Source organism: Lissotriton vulgaris, unplaced genomic scaffold (assembly GCF_964263255.1).
Source record: "Lissotriton vulgaris unplaced genomic scaffold, aLisVul1.2 SCAFFOLD_799, whole genome shotgun sequence".
Taxonomy (NCBI): Eukaryota; Metazoa; Chordata; class Amphibia; order Caudata; family Salamandridae; genus Lissotriton; species Lissotriton vulgaris.
Window position 1 is genome coordinate 513100 of NW_028241902.1, and position 13001 is coordinate 526100.

At 42.0% G+C, this 13001-nt stretch overlaps 1 protein-coding gene across 1 annotated transcript in view; it reads left to right on the forward strand.

Moving 5' to 3' along the window:
* Positions 1 to 13001, forward strand: part of LOC147669146 (sodium/calcium exchanger 1-like) — a 592080-nt gene that overhangs the window by 238044 nt on the left and 341035 nt on the right. The gene's annotated exons all lie outside the window — the stretch shown is intronic.

Here is a 13001-nt window from a genome sequence, read left to right on the forward strand (position 1 = left end):
ACGGCACAATCAGGGAGCAGAAGGCAAAAAATACAGCACAATTAGGGTGCAGAAGGCAAGAAATATGGCACAATCAGGGTGCATGAGGCAGGAAATACGGCATAATCAGGGGGGCAGAAGCCAAGAAATATGGCACAATCAGGGGGGCAGAAGGCAAGAAACACGGCCCAATCAGAGAGCATCTTGCTCTGGTCCAAAAATCGGATCCCTAGGGCTGCTCAGGTGGTCCCACAAGGATATTAACATATTTAAACATTATCCGCTAATAGAATTTGCATTTTCAAAACCTTGCAAATTCACTGAAAAAAACATAGGTTTCAGGCCTTATTCAGGTAGGAATTGGCATTTAAAAAACCTTTGAAATTCACTGAAAAACCATAGGTTTTAGGCCTTATATAGTTAGGAATTAACATATAAAAAACCATTGAAATTCACTGAAAAAAACATAGGTTTTAGGCCTTATATAGTTAGGAATTAGCATTTAAAAAACCTTGAAAATCCACTGAAAAAACCATAGGTTTCAGGCCCCATATAGTTAGGAATTAACATATAAAAAACCACTGAAATTGCTCCTATATAGTTAGGTGAACTAACTATATATTTTGCGCATTCGCAATCCACTGCTGATGATGTCACATATTACATCATTCATGACATGGTCAGTGACATCACTGATGACATCACTGATGACATCTCAAATGACATCACTGATGACATCACATGTTGCATTTAATGGAAAGTTTTTTGCAAATGTTGACTCATCACCTTTCACTCGCCTATTGCCATTTTTGAGTGTTAAACTGGTATAATGAGGTGAAACATCTGCCCTGAAAGTATTAACATATGTAAAAATTACAAGTAATACTGTCACAAAATGTGCCACATTTCGGTGGATACTTTGACTTTTATTCCTGCATAATTTAGTCAATCTTCCTGCATAATTTATTCTTTCCCTGTCACATAAATCCAGTGGGCCAGAGTTAGACATCGCAGTCTTGAATGGAAACCTGCATTGAAGCAGTGATCGCATGCTGGATGACTCTTCTGAGGTCACACAGTGAGGGCGAGTTGAGCACGTGGCCTATAAGCTGGTAGAGGGCATCTTCAGCCTGCAGAGGGCATGCTGAGATGAGCAGGCCATATTGTTGCAAAGTGTATTCTGTAGAGTGGAGGAAGCTACTTTTAACGCAGGCCACTGAGAGCCACAATCAATATTCTGACAGTAAAACCCAGGAAGGAACCAAATAGCACGAAGTCAGTCAACCACGAGCAGTTATGCAAACAGTTTTTTTGTTTTTTGCAGTTTTATATAGCATGAACTCGACCGGAAGGTATTGGAGCGCTTAAAATGAGCACCAGTTACATTACCCAAGGACACATTCATTTTTGTAGGCACAGGGAGATTAAGTGATTTGCCCAGAATCACAGGATACTAAGCGAGGTCGAGACTCGAAACCGGTTTCCCATTCCAAAGTCTGCAGTCCTGGCAGTTATGCCACTTTACAATAAGCCCTTCGATAATATGTGAGCTCTGAGAAGCGTAGGGTCAGGAATATATCACCACCTCCTATGAAAACTAATGATTTCGGCAAGGGCTTTAAGTGGGCCGTGTCCTGCCGGTGCTCAGCACTAGCAGTTCTACCAAGCAGGTGCTGACACCGGTCCCTATCGGTCTCTCCATTTTTGCGCTCACCATCAGGGTGGAAACAAAATCCCAAATCGGCAGCAGTACCACCCTTCACTGCCTTTGATGTAACTTAAAAGAGACTCCTAATAGTATTTTCACTGTCTCATCATTTCAGAACAGAAGCATTTTCAATATTATATACAAAGAAGCCATAGTTGTTGCTTATTTATCCTATGCTACTAATGACCATTGACAAAGCTGATAGTCCTGGCTTGTTGTAGGTGTAATGTTACGTGTTGTATTATATATCTGGATGCAATGATAAAAGCAGCATAATATCAGTCGGGCGGCACACTATGCTAAGCACAGATATTTTGCTCATGTGTTTTTAAGCCACACCCTCAATTAGATCAGTCACCCCCATTTTAGAGACCCCCCGGTTTCTTCATCCCACTTAAAGCCCTGATTTCGGCTTCCAAGAATTATTCATACCCTTTGCCTGACATATTGGTGTAGAAAATCCGGTTCATGTCTGTATGGTGTACCTAGATGCGTCATGCTAATGAGCCATTTATACCTTTTAGTCTTAAGCACTTAAGAAGGGTCACCTTCCTCCATTTAACATTCAATGGTGTTTTGCTGTTTCCATGTGTACTGCCAACACAGCCCTCACGGAAACGGCAAAAAGGAGGAGAAATTAAACATTTCTCCCCATTGCTCCATGTTAAGACCCAGTTTTCCCTGGTCCAAATTTTGGCGCTGCCCAATATTCATGCTACCCTTGTAAATAAGGGCCAGCGTCAAAATCAATGGGTGCTGCAGTGGAACACCCACCACAACACCCTTTGCTCTCCCCTTTCACACCAAGTATAGCATAAGGGGGTGCCTAATTTAAAAGGTTAAATCACATTAAGTGACTAAACACTGCCTTGTAAATAGGGTGAAGCCCTTATAACCACCAAAATGTAGTGATAAGTGATGTTGACGTGGCAATAGGGGCTTGTAAATATGCCCCTGAGTTTGGGAAGCAGTTGGGAAAAAACACGACTGCTCCGACATTTTGTCAATCACAGTGAACGGGGGGAAAAATACTCAGAAAATCTAAAATGATGTTATTTGGGTTGAAGGTTATAGCCCAGAATATTCTTTTCACTGAAACATGTACTCATTGTGTAGGTTCAACTTGCATAAGAATACATTGCATTCCTTGTTGAAATAAACATTTTAATTCTCTGGTTGATATGGTCGGAGCACAGTGTGAACAAATGGATTCCTTATAATGTGACAGATCCCACTGGAACGGTTAATAAGCTATGCAGTAGCTCACTCTTTTTCCATAAAACTAACTGGAAAAAATTATTTATATGCAGCTAGTTTGTAGCCACAATGCAACCGAACTCTGGGGTCGATTATGATAGCGGATAATCCGCATCCTCCAGGCTGGCGGAAGCCACCGCCAGCCCGGAGGATGCGGATTATTCGCTGCGGACTGAGAAAAGACCCCCTCCAGATTAGGATGGCTGGGACATCTTTTTTCAGTCCGCCGCTTTTCTGCTGCGGTCGACTTCCGACCGCGGCAGAAAAGCTCTCACCGCCAGCCATATTAGGATTGCGGCGCTCCTTTGCCTGGAAAGGCATACAGTGTTTTCTTCGTGGGCCCGTTGCGGGCCCCCAGGGGTGAAGGGGGGTGGGGGTGCACATGGGGGGTACCTATGGTACCCCCCTGCCTTTGCATGCATGAAGCGGCAGGCACCACGCGGTGCCTGCAGCTTCGTGCATGCAAAGGCAAACATGCATTTTTTAACATTGCGGCGTGTGCTGCTTCAAGCAGCACCCATCGCAATGTTAAAAATACAGGATGCAGTCACATCCTAATTAGCACGGAGGGACCGCCGCTGCCCCTGCGGACGGTCCCTCCTCCTCTGGGGTGGTGGACGGACTCAGGTACGCCCACCATCCTAATAGGCCCCTCTATTCGGACAAAATGGTAGCAACTTTATTATGACAAGTTGGCAATACCTGAAGTTTCAGATTTCCAGTTTCACTTGCTGACTTGAAATTCTCTTTTATGAGAGAAATAGTTGAAAATGGATCTGACTTTTAAATCGATAAGAAATGTAACTCTCCTGTGAAATTTTGGCACCCTTAGCCGACGTATGAAAAGCGTTTTCCCATTCTCCCGTAAATGGAAAAATGCTCTAGTATGTAGGGACTCATGTGCCTTATGGAAAATTCACACGACTTTCAAAGAATGAGTTGTGTCATCTTATAAAGTTCTGGCATGTTTCTGTATTACATGAAAGGTTACAAAGGGCCTTGTGAACTATGGAGTACACTGGTGCCTATGCCTCCAAGAGGTGCTTCCTCTATTACATGAAGTGGTGCGCCTTGTCAAACAGACTATGGGCCTCCTGCCAAACCCGTGCCACCGCGCCCCCATGAGTATGGCTGTCTGTGGATCCCCAGACTCGTAATAAGCCCCTATGTCTATTAGCCTGACTCTTGGCCTCCTAACAGCAACACAATTAAGTATCGTTGTAGAATTTTAGCCACTCAGAAGGTCATCCTGAAAAGAGGGCTGAGGGAAATTTCTAAGGATCATTTGAGAGTTCCATATGTGAGGGTGCAGGCAATGAACGAACCCCTTTATGATTATGATCTCCACCTAAAGATAGGGCATGGTGTAAGCAGACACAAGAGAGACAGCCCTTGCTATGGGTCTTCAGCAAGTGGCAGGTGAGAGCACCGTTGTGTGGCGTACGTCATAGTGTACAGTCAAACAGAACACCAAAGGGCAGATTTATCGAGACTTGTCACAAAAAGTGATGCAAACTGGCACAGCAGTGTTGATAAAGTATGTTTTTCATTAGAAAGTAGCCATAAAATGAACACAAATAGTACTTTGCCCTTAGGGAGTCTTCTCGCAGGTAGTAGATGAGTGTTCCCACACTACTGTCTATGGTTGTCAATACAAACCCCTATTTACTAACAGTGGTAGGCTGGGTTTTGCATAACAAGTAATGCCTTCTCCATGCAGGTGCTAACATGGAGAAATGTTTTTATTTCTCCTAACTTTTCAAACATTCCATTTGTGCAGCGCTGTACAACGCTCATGTGGGAATTACCTATGCTAGAGATCAAGCGCTCAACTTTTTACAAACATGAAACATTGTGTGGATGGTGTTAGGCTGCCTAAAAGAGCACCTGCGCTGGGAAAGAGAGGAGCAGCCAAGGAGCTTAGTAGACATGGCTAGATATGGCACTGTCCTGCTCTCTCCTCCCAGGCCGTTACGGCAACTTTGGTTGATGTGCTGCACAATAAATTATTAAATCGCCCTCTTAGTGCCATAATCCACAGCATACTAATGTGCAGTAGGAAGGATCCCCTGAATCCACCAGGCATTACAGTACACTTGTTGAAAAAGGTCACCATGTGCTCTAAAAAGCAATGTGCAACTATGAGTTTGCACAATACTACAATAATGGAGAGTACATCTTATCGTAGAGTTCCTTACTCCTGTTGAATGCTTTTAGGGTAGCTTACTCTAGCACCTCACCTGGTCCTGTGACTGCATCTTCTATTTAAACTGAAAGAAACATCTCTGGTATGATTTATTATGTAGCCAAAGAAAAAAATTGGACCAAAGTCCTGATTTTAGGTTTAGGGGATGGATTACTTAGTCATAATGTAACAAAAATCCCATCCACCATATTGCAAGTACCATAGATTAAATTGCACTTGTAATAAGGTGGATGGCGTATCCATCACGTTTTGACTGAGTAACCCGTCCTCCAAACTCTAAATCAGGTCCTGGTTGCCTTAATACTGACAGATTTCTTAAAGTGACCGCCATGGCCTGTGGCTAAAAAACAAATGACCATGCCTTGAAAATATCAAGCCCCCCAGTAAATATTTCCAATCAAGCTACAATGAAAAAGAGCATATTATTTGTAGCTAAGGGCACTTTAACCATTTGGCGGAATTAGGCCAGAACTCCACGTTGGTACAGCTTGGTCATTTCCAATCCTCAGGAGCTCAGAATTATTCTTCTGGCTCATACTCGGTCTCAAAGGCCATAACCACATCACACTTCCCTAGGAAGCGCTCGTCATTAAAGAGATCGCTTAAATCCAAACCAGGTGCATTGTGCACATGACAATCCACTGACTTCTCTCCTGCTTACCTTTCAAACAGTTTCCAGCCATAACTCCCAGGCAGAAGATTAAGGCCAACCTCTCAGAACTTGCTGAAGAGCATCCCAGCCAGATTCTGAAGATTCGATGTCCAAGCTCTACATGTCGGAGTCTTCAACCCCTGGAATGCCCTTCCAGCTAAGCATAATTAAGGCACAAGAATTGCATTAAACATACATTAGAATTTGAAGATATATCTCTTGTGGAATGCCTACTCTCAGTAAAGAAAAGTGACATACTCCACAGAGCGTTTGGCCTACTGACAACTTGAATCGTTCACCAGCATTGAGGCAATCGTATGTCTAATTGCAGTGGGTCTCCCGCTTCTTAGCGGGATCCAAAGGTTACCCACTAAAATTCCCACTATCAAGATTTTACCACCTCTCAACAGTGAAAGGAGCTTCTAAATAAAATGATTTGTTGTTATCTTTCCTAATGGCCCATCACTTCTATTGCAAGTGTACAAGCAGTAGTTTCCATTCTCCACAAACACTGTGAAGCAGCTAAACAGTGACATGCAATTTTATACTGCAATAGCAAATAAATGAAGTTGCTTCCAGGTTGGCCACAAAAATAAACATTGTAGACTTTGCCGGTGTGGCTGGCACACGTAAGAGCGGTAGGGCGGGCTGGGGGGAGTCGACAGACGGGCTATGTCGAATACAATACAAAATTAATTAAACCACTTACCTTGCGCTCGTCGCATTGCCGAAGCAATTTGGCGAGCGCAAGGTAAGTGGTTTTCGTTCTTTTTTAAAAATATTTTAACTATCCCATTGTCTGTTGATTCCCCCCCCCCCCGCCCCTACCATGCCCCCACCCCAATGCTCTTACCTTTGCTGGCCGCTCCTGGGACATTGGACACATCATCTAATCATCCATGGCTGCCTTAGACAGCAGTGCCTCAAAAATGGCATAGACTCTTCTTACCTGTAAAGACCCCAATGCTCTGGAACTTAATCTTGTAGTAGGTCTCACCAACAAGATTCCGGTATACGATTAAATTCTCAAAAGCTGCCGAGAAACTACCTAGTTCGAATAGCCCTGCGAAGCAGTAACAACGACAGTATGTGCACCTTCCAAATATGCATAACAGAATGTATCAAATGTTATATTAGCAGGAGCATTGTAATCCAAAGACATATTTAGTAGGAAAGGCGAAGACAACATGCAGAATGAAAAGTGGCCTGTAGGAGGAATGTGCTAGGGAACTGATCAGACCTTCTGCACCAATTTATTATGCTATTATGAAGTACTACATTTTCATTAATAATCGAAGTAACAGGTAGTTCATGTATCAATAAAATGATTTTTGCTCCTCTTTTTTACATTTCCATCCTCAGCACCTGTTGGATATGGCAAACCTATAAAACATGACCTTCCTTTGCCCAAGTGTTCCACAGATAGAGTAAACAATCGGCAAGTTTATTGCTCACACCAGGAAGGTAATTTACTTCAAAATCAAACTCTTGCAGAGCCACAACCCACTTTCTAATACGATGGGATACAAGATCAATCCCCTTCTTCGTCAAGACTTCTTTTAAGGGTTTATGATCTGTTAAAACAGAGAAGGGACAACCCCATGGAAACTTTCTAAGCCTACGTATGGCATGGTGTTTTGGAACAATCCCAAGCTAACAGATGGAATGATTTCTTGGCAACAATACCTCAGTCCTGGAGGTGAGCTGCCTAATAACATGTTGTGCTGCTGTTTCAGTTGGGTGACTCAGTCACTATTACCGAATACTTCAAAGGAGGAGTGGTCTGAGACCCTAACACCAATGTAATTGCCCTCTCCAAATGTAGTTTCAAAACTGCTGGCAGCCATTGTGAAGAGGGCACAGCACGGGCCTTCCTGTTGTGCTGTTCCATAGGCCAGGAAAGGCTTGGATGTTTATCAGTTTGAACAAAATGTACTACATTGATTTGAGTGGACTTGTCTAAAATAGATGTGTACACATTGTACTGCGAAATGGGCTAATGAATGTAAGAAGTGAGCCAACCAAAAACAGTTCTTGTTACTTTAACAAGAATGGAAATCTGTTGCATCTTAGTCCTGAGTGTGTGTGTTTGTGTGTGTGTGTATATGTGTATATATATATATATTTATATATATATATATATATATATATATATATATATATATCCAAAACCAAAGTATACACCGCGCGTAGCGATCACAGCCTGCACAGATACACCAAGCACGGACCAAGTTTTTCGGCATTCAGATCTTTATTCGCCTGTCGATTTCATGACGTTTCGGCACCCCTGTGCCTTGCTCAGCTATCTCTCTTCATCCATTGGTCTGTTAATGTGTTATTTACATTGTTTTTCCCCCACCACACCATACAACATGGTGTACACAATCAGCCCACTTCAGCCATTGTGTTACCTCTCTTTGAGTGACAGCATTCTGCTTTCGCACTATGCAAACTTACATGAACAAAGTAGGTCCCATACACAATTCTACAAAAAAAAGTTCGCAAACAGAATCAGAACTAATTTTGCCAGCCAACAGCACGTTTATTGGCTTTGTCAATGCTTGTTTTATATGTGTGATAAAGTCACACAATTTAAAATCAAATTTGAGGTGTTCAGTTTAAGGAGACATTTGCTACATTTTAAATTGCATTGCCGTTTTTTTCTGCATCACAATATTTTGTGCTAGCCATGCATTGACGTGTTGGAAGAAGAAAAAACAAGCATTGGCAAATGCAAAAGGTCTGAATTAGCTTCCAATTATCTTGGCTTTATCGAATCTGGATTTGTTTGTGGCATTATCTTTGCAAAACCTTATTGCTGGGAGATCTGCGGTACCTCCACCTTCATAAACATTTAGATGTTGACTAAACTAAAAAATGTTTTTTAGTCTCGAAAATTACACATTTTCATAGACGTTCCTGGCACTGAAGGGACCTACTATGTTAGCGATTATGCTCGTTGTGAAACAGCACAATGCCTTCACTCAGTTAGAAGTCAACCAGTGACTGCAGTGCTCTGACTCATTCTGTGTGCTCTAGTGTGCAGAAGAATTATGTGAATGACAGAACTGACCAATGGATGAATAGGGCTGGCTAAACGAAAGTATATAGAATACATTTTTGAACTGGTGAAATAAGAAAGGGCTACTCTCATGTTCATGAGGTCATGGCATCATGGGAATGCGGTTACCCTTCGATTTGCGACTGTCCTTTAGCAGATGTGGATAATGTGGCAAGAAAGCTGTTGGGAGGTGCACGGATTGTGCACCCCTATGGGGTGACGAACATCAGTGCGTGCCCTATTGCATCTCTTGGAAAGAGAAACAGGGGTCTCAAGTTAGACCACACGGACATCCTACTGTAGGCGGGTGTAGTCACACATGCCTCTTAAGGGTTTCTCTGCCTCCAAGTGAAAGGGAGGCTGGGGCCACTTCCCGCAGTGAAATGGGCCTTCCAACATAAATTCCGTTTTTCATTAATTCAGTGTTCTCAGTGCAAGCATGGTTTTTAGCAACTACAGTGGGAAAGAAAAGCACATGCATTGGGACAAGATGCACTGATCCAGTCGCTGCCCAGCGCACCCAGACCAAGGCCGTGTACCCTTTCTGCAATACGGGCCACTGTAGCAACACCAGCAGGGGACAGTGGAACTTTTTTTTACACATTAAGCCCTAGAGGATAGGAAGCCACTGTGGTTATAAGTGGCATGGCATGTCAAAACCTTTGCAAACATGGTGGCTGTGTTTGCACAGGCATTTGCAAACAGCGGATGCAGTCAAATCCATCATTATTGGTTGGTCTCCATGAACGAAAATGTAATGCACTCGAGGGGTTAATATATAGTAAAATTATAGGCTGGACACATACAAAAATTATAAAAAAGTATATAAACTATAGTTCCCAATTGGTCCCTGCAGTGCACCAAACGATCCTTCGTGTTTTAAAGTGAAAGCTGCTCCTGTAAAACCGGGTCTGTGGAAAGCAATATGCGGCCCATTACAAGTAACCCAGAGAAAGTAGAGTGCAATCAAAGGGGAGAACAGAAAGATATAAATTGCTTGGCGCGAAAAACAATTACCACACTGATGGGAGAGGCTATATGCTGCCACCAAACTTCTGCGATTCATCCAAATTTCAATTACTAAGACGACATCAAGCCTTTAAATTATGGAATTCCTAACTTATTCATTTCAAATTCCTCCATTTGCATATTGCCTGGTACCGCGTCTAAATCACTATGTCAGCCCCATTCTTTTATCGATGATAAAACCATATTGTTTTCTTTCATGGCTCAAATGAGAACTATGAACTCATTTGCTCAAAGTATGTCTAAGTGATTTGCGTAGCTAACTAGAAACGGCCGGGACCCCACCGTTTTTTTTCGCTGAGAGTCAATTTTATCTTGCAAAGCCTGCATAGCACAGTAAGCGGCCCCTATGCTGCCATCTTGATTCATGAAAACTCTCTATTTCTTGGCAATGGTCGACAAAAAGGCTCAGTGAGTAAACTGTCTCTCGTGGTAACTGCATCATTCCGAAGGCTGACAATTGAGTTCCATTAAATTGGGTATTGATAACCCGCTATTTTCACAGCATTTAGAAATGGCAGAATTTACGCAAAACAAGCTATTGTTAAAAGAGACACCCTAACATAGTGCCCATGAATTAAGTATATCTTTTGTTTTATAAAGGGTAAGATTGGCAAAAGTTGGCAGACACAGTGCTTAATTTGAGCGGTGGTTTCCGGTGCGCCTCACCGCCACTCAATTGTCAACATGGTTGTATGTGATAGTTTGCCACAAGGTGGCGCTGTCTGAAATGACCACAACAACTGTCAATTATTAATTCAGTATAGATTAAAAAGGACTATTACCTGCTTCCCAAGCCATTCTTATAGCTTTGGGGGCCTGGAATAGTCCGAACTGTCACACTTGCAGGAGTGTGATGGTTAGTAGTTGTGTTGTTACTGTCAGCGTTGCAGGGGAAATGTGTGATGCAAGCTGCGTTGGCCTCCTGACGAGAGCCCTGGCACTTGTTATCTTTTTACAAATTAAAAACTGGGCAGACCACGTACATAAATGCGTTGTGTACTGAGAATATTGCCCATTCAACAAAATTAGGGAACAATTATATACTGTTTTCAGTTACCTAAAATAGTCTCGGAAAACCAACCTTCTGGAGAAAGGCTCTTAAAGCAGATTGAACAGAGCACCTGTTTTATGCCTCGTGCAGCTTTCTTCTTAAGTGTTACATAGAGTGGATGACCATTGATCTTACTGTGCCATGATATACCACAAGGATACATATGTAGAATATAGATTCCATCCATATTCCAACTGTATGCACCTATAGACGTTCATTACTATGAGATGCACAGCACAACTGGTGATAGCTGACAGAAAGGCCTAGAGCAATCTTCTGATGAGTGTAATATCTTTATAAATCCCATATTGATTTTATTCAAACTTGTTCATGCTAAACCTCTGCTCAATTTGTACAAGACTAAGTGCCGGGTCCAAATGTTTTTCTTAGAAGCCTTCCTGTGGCACTGAGGAATGTCTGTGTTACCAAATACTATGGCACTCTAGTCATGATAACACGCCAGGCCTCTTTAACGCCTTAACCACTGCGGCAATTCCCCCGCGGTGAGGGCGTTCTAAAGAGTGGGCGGGCCGTTGGCCGACGGAAGCACAGAACGGGTTAATGTACCTACTATCTTACATCCCCTACACTTTATCTCACTCTTGCAGGTTATTTGTCATCCTTCCATTCTCCCATTCTCACTGTTTTCCCATGTTTCTTACCCTCTTTCTACCCTCTTCCCTGCCATTGTCACTGTTTTTCTGGTCCAAAGTCTTGTGATGCAAAATAACCCCTGCCTTGAATAAAATAAGTGCCAGTGGACCCCACCTGCAACCACCAGCTCGAATTAAGCACTGTGCTAAACCCACCCACTGCCAAATAATGTAATTTAGTCTGGTCTCCTAACTAACAAAAAAATACTTTCTCCAAATTATTACAGAACGTTTTTAATGTTTTTATTTTAATTATTTTTAGAAGAAAAAAAAACAATCTCAGGGAGCTTACTGGCTCTAACTGTGGGACATTTCCGAATGAAACCTACCTAGCTAAGATATATGAAACAGTGGGGAAAAGCAATGTATACACTACTATTAAGTAAATAACCATGTTTTCAGTTTTACTTCTGTACAGTAGGCTCTTATGTTTATATTTTATATATTGGGAGCATGTGGGTTTTGATAACCTATCCAGTTGACATTATCTGTGTAAAAACTAAGGCAAACATTGCAAACATTTCATGTGGCTACAAAGGGAACCACCTTAGACAAAAGAGTGTTTTTTGTTTATCTCATAATACATTTTAGGATATTGAGAAATTTCTATTTATTTTTTAAGACACGTTTTTACTGGCTGAGAAAGCTTCAGTTCTTTTCCATCTGCCCCCACCGACCCAACCAGTAGATGCATGTGCATTACACATGGGGGTTTCAGCTAAAGGTTTACATAACATGTACTTAAAAATATGGTATTGAGAAATGGGGTATTGGAGTGGTGTCATTCCGATTTTCAGACATATATTTCAGGCAAGTGCCCTCTCACCTGTAAGAATATTATTGCTGAGGCAATAAAAACAGTTTTCTGCTTTTTGAAGCTATTCATGGAAACTGGTGTGTTTGTTCATCCTATTGAAATGCTAAGATCCAGCTCTGATAGAAGTTCGGATGTCTTTCCAGTGGTGGTAATATGGCCTTCCGGATTCTGCCCTACATGACTATTTTGCCCAGAAACCTTAAACTTCCATCCCGCTGACGTTTAAACCAATAAATAAAAAAGTCAGCATTGGCGGGTTTTGCTCAAGCCCTGGGAGATTTGAGAAGAAGTTTCAATGTCAGCCACAACAGAGGCATGGAGGATAACAGATGAAATCTTCATTGCCAAAGGAAACTGGTTATGAAATGTTCATATAATTTTGAAGATTTGATTACAGAGGCCACACAGTTGAATTAGTTCTCTAGCTTTGGTATTAAAATGGTAGAGCAAAAAAATTGTTTCCAGAAGCTATGTTAGCAGAGCAATTTTACAGAGGCTTTCTGACATTTCATCTATATTGTAGTTGATGCATAGAAATGTGCTTTGCTGAGAGTTATGGAAATCGAATTTTGTTGTGTAATTGTGGAT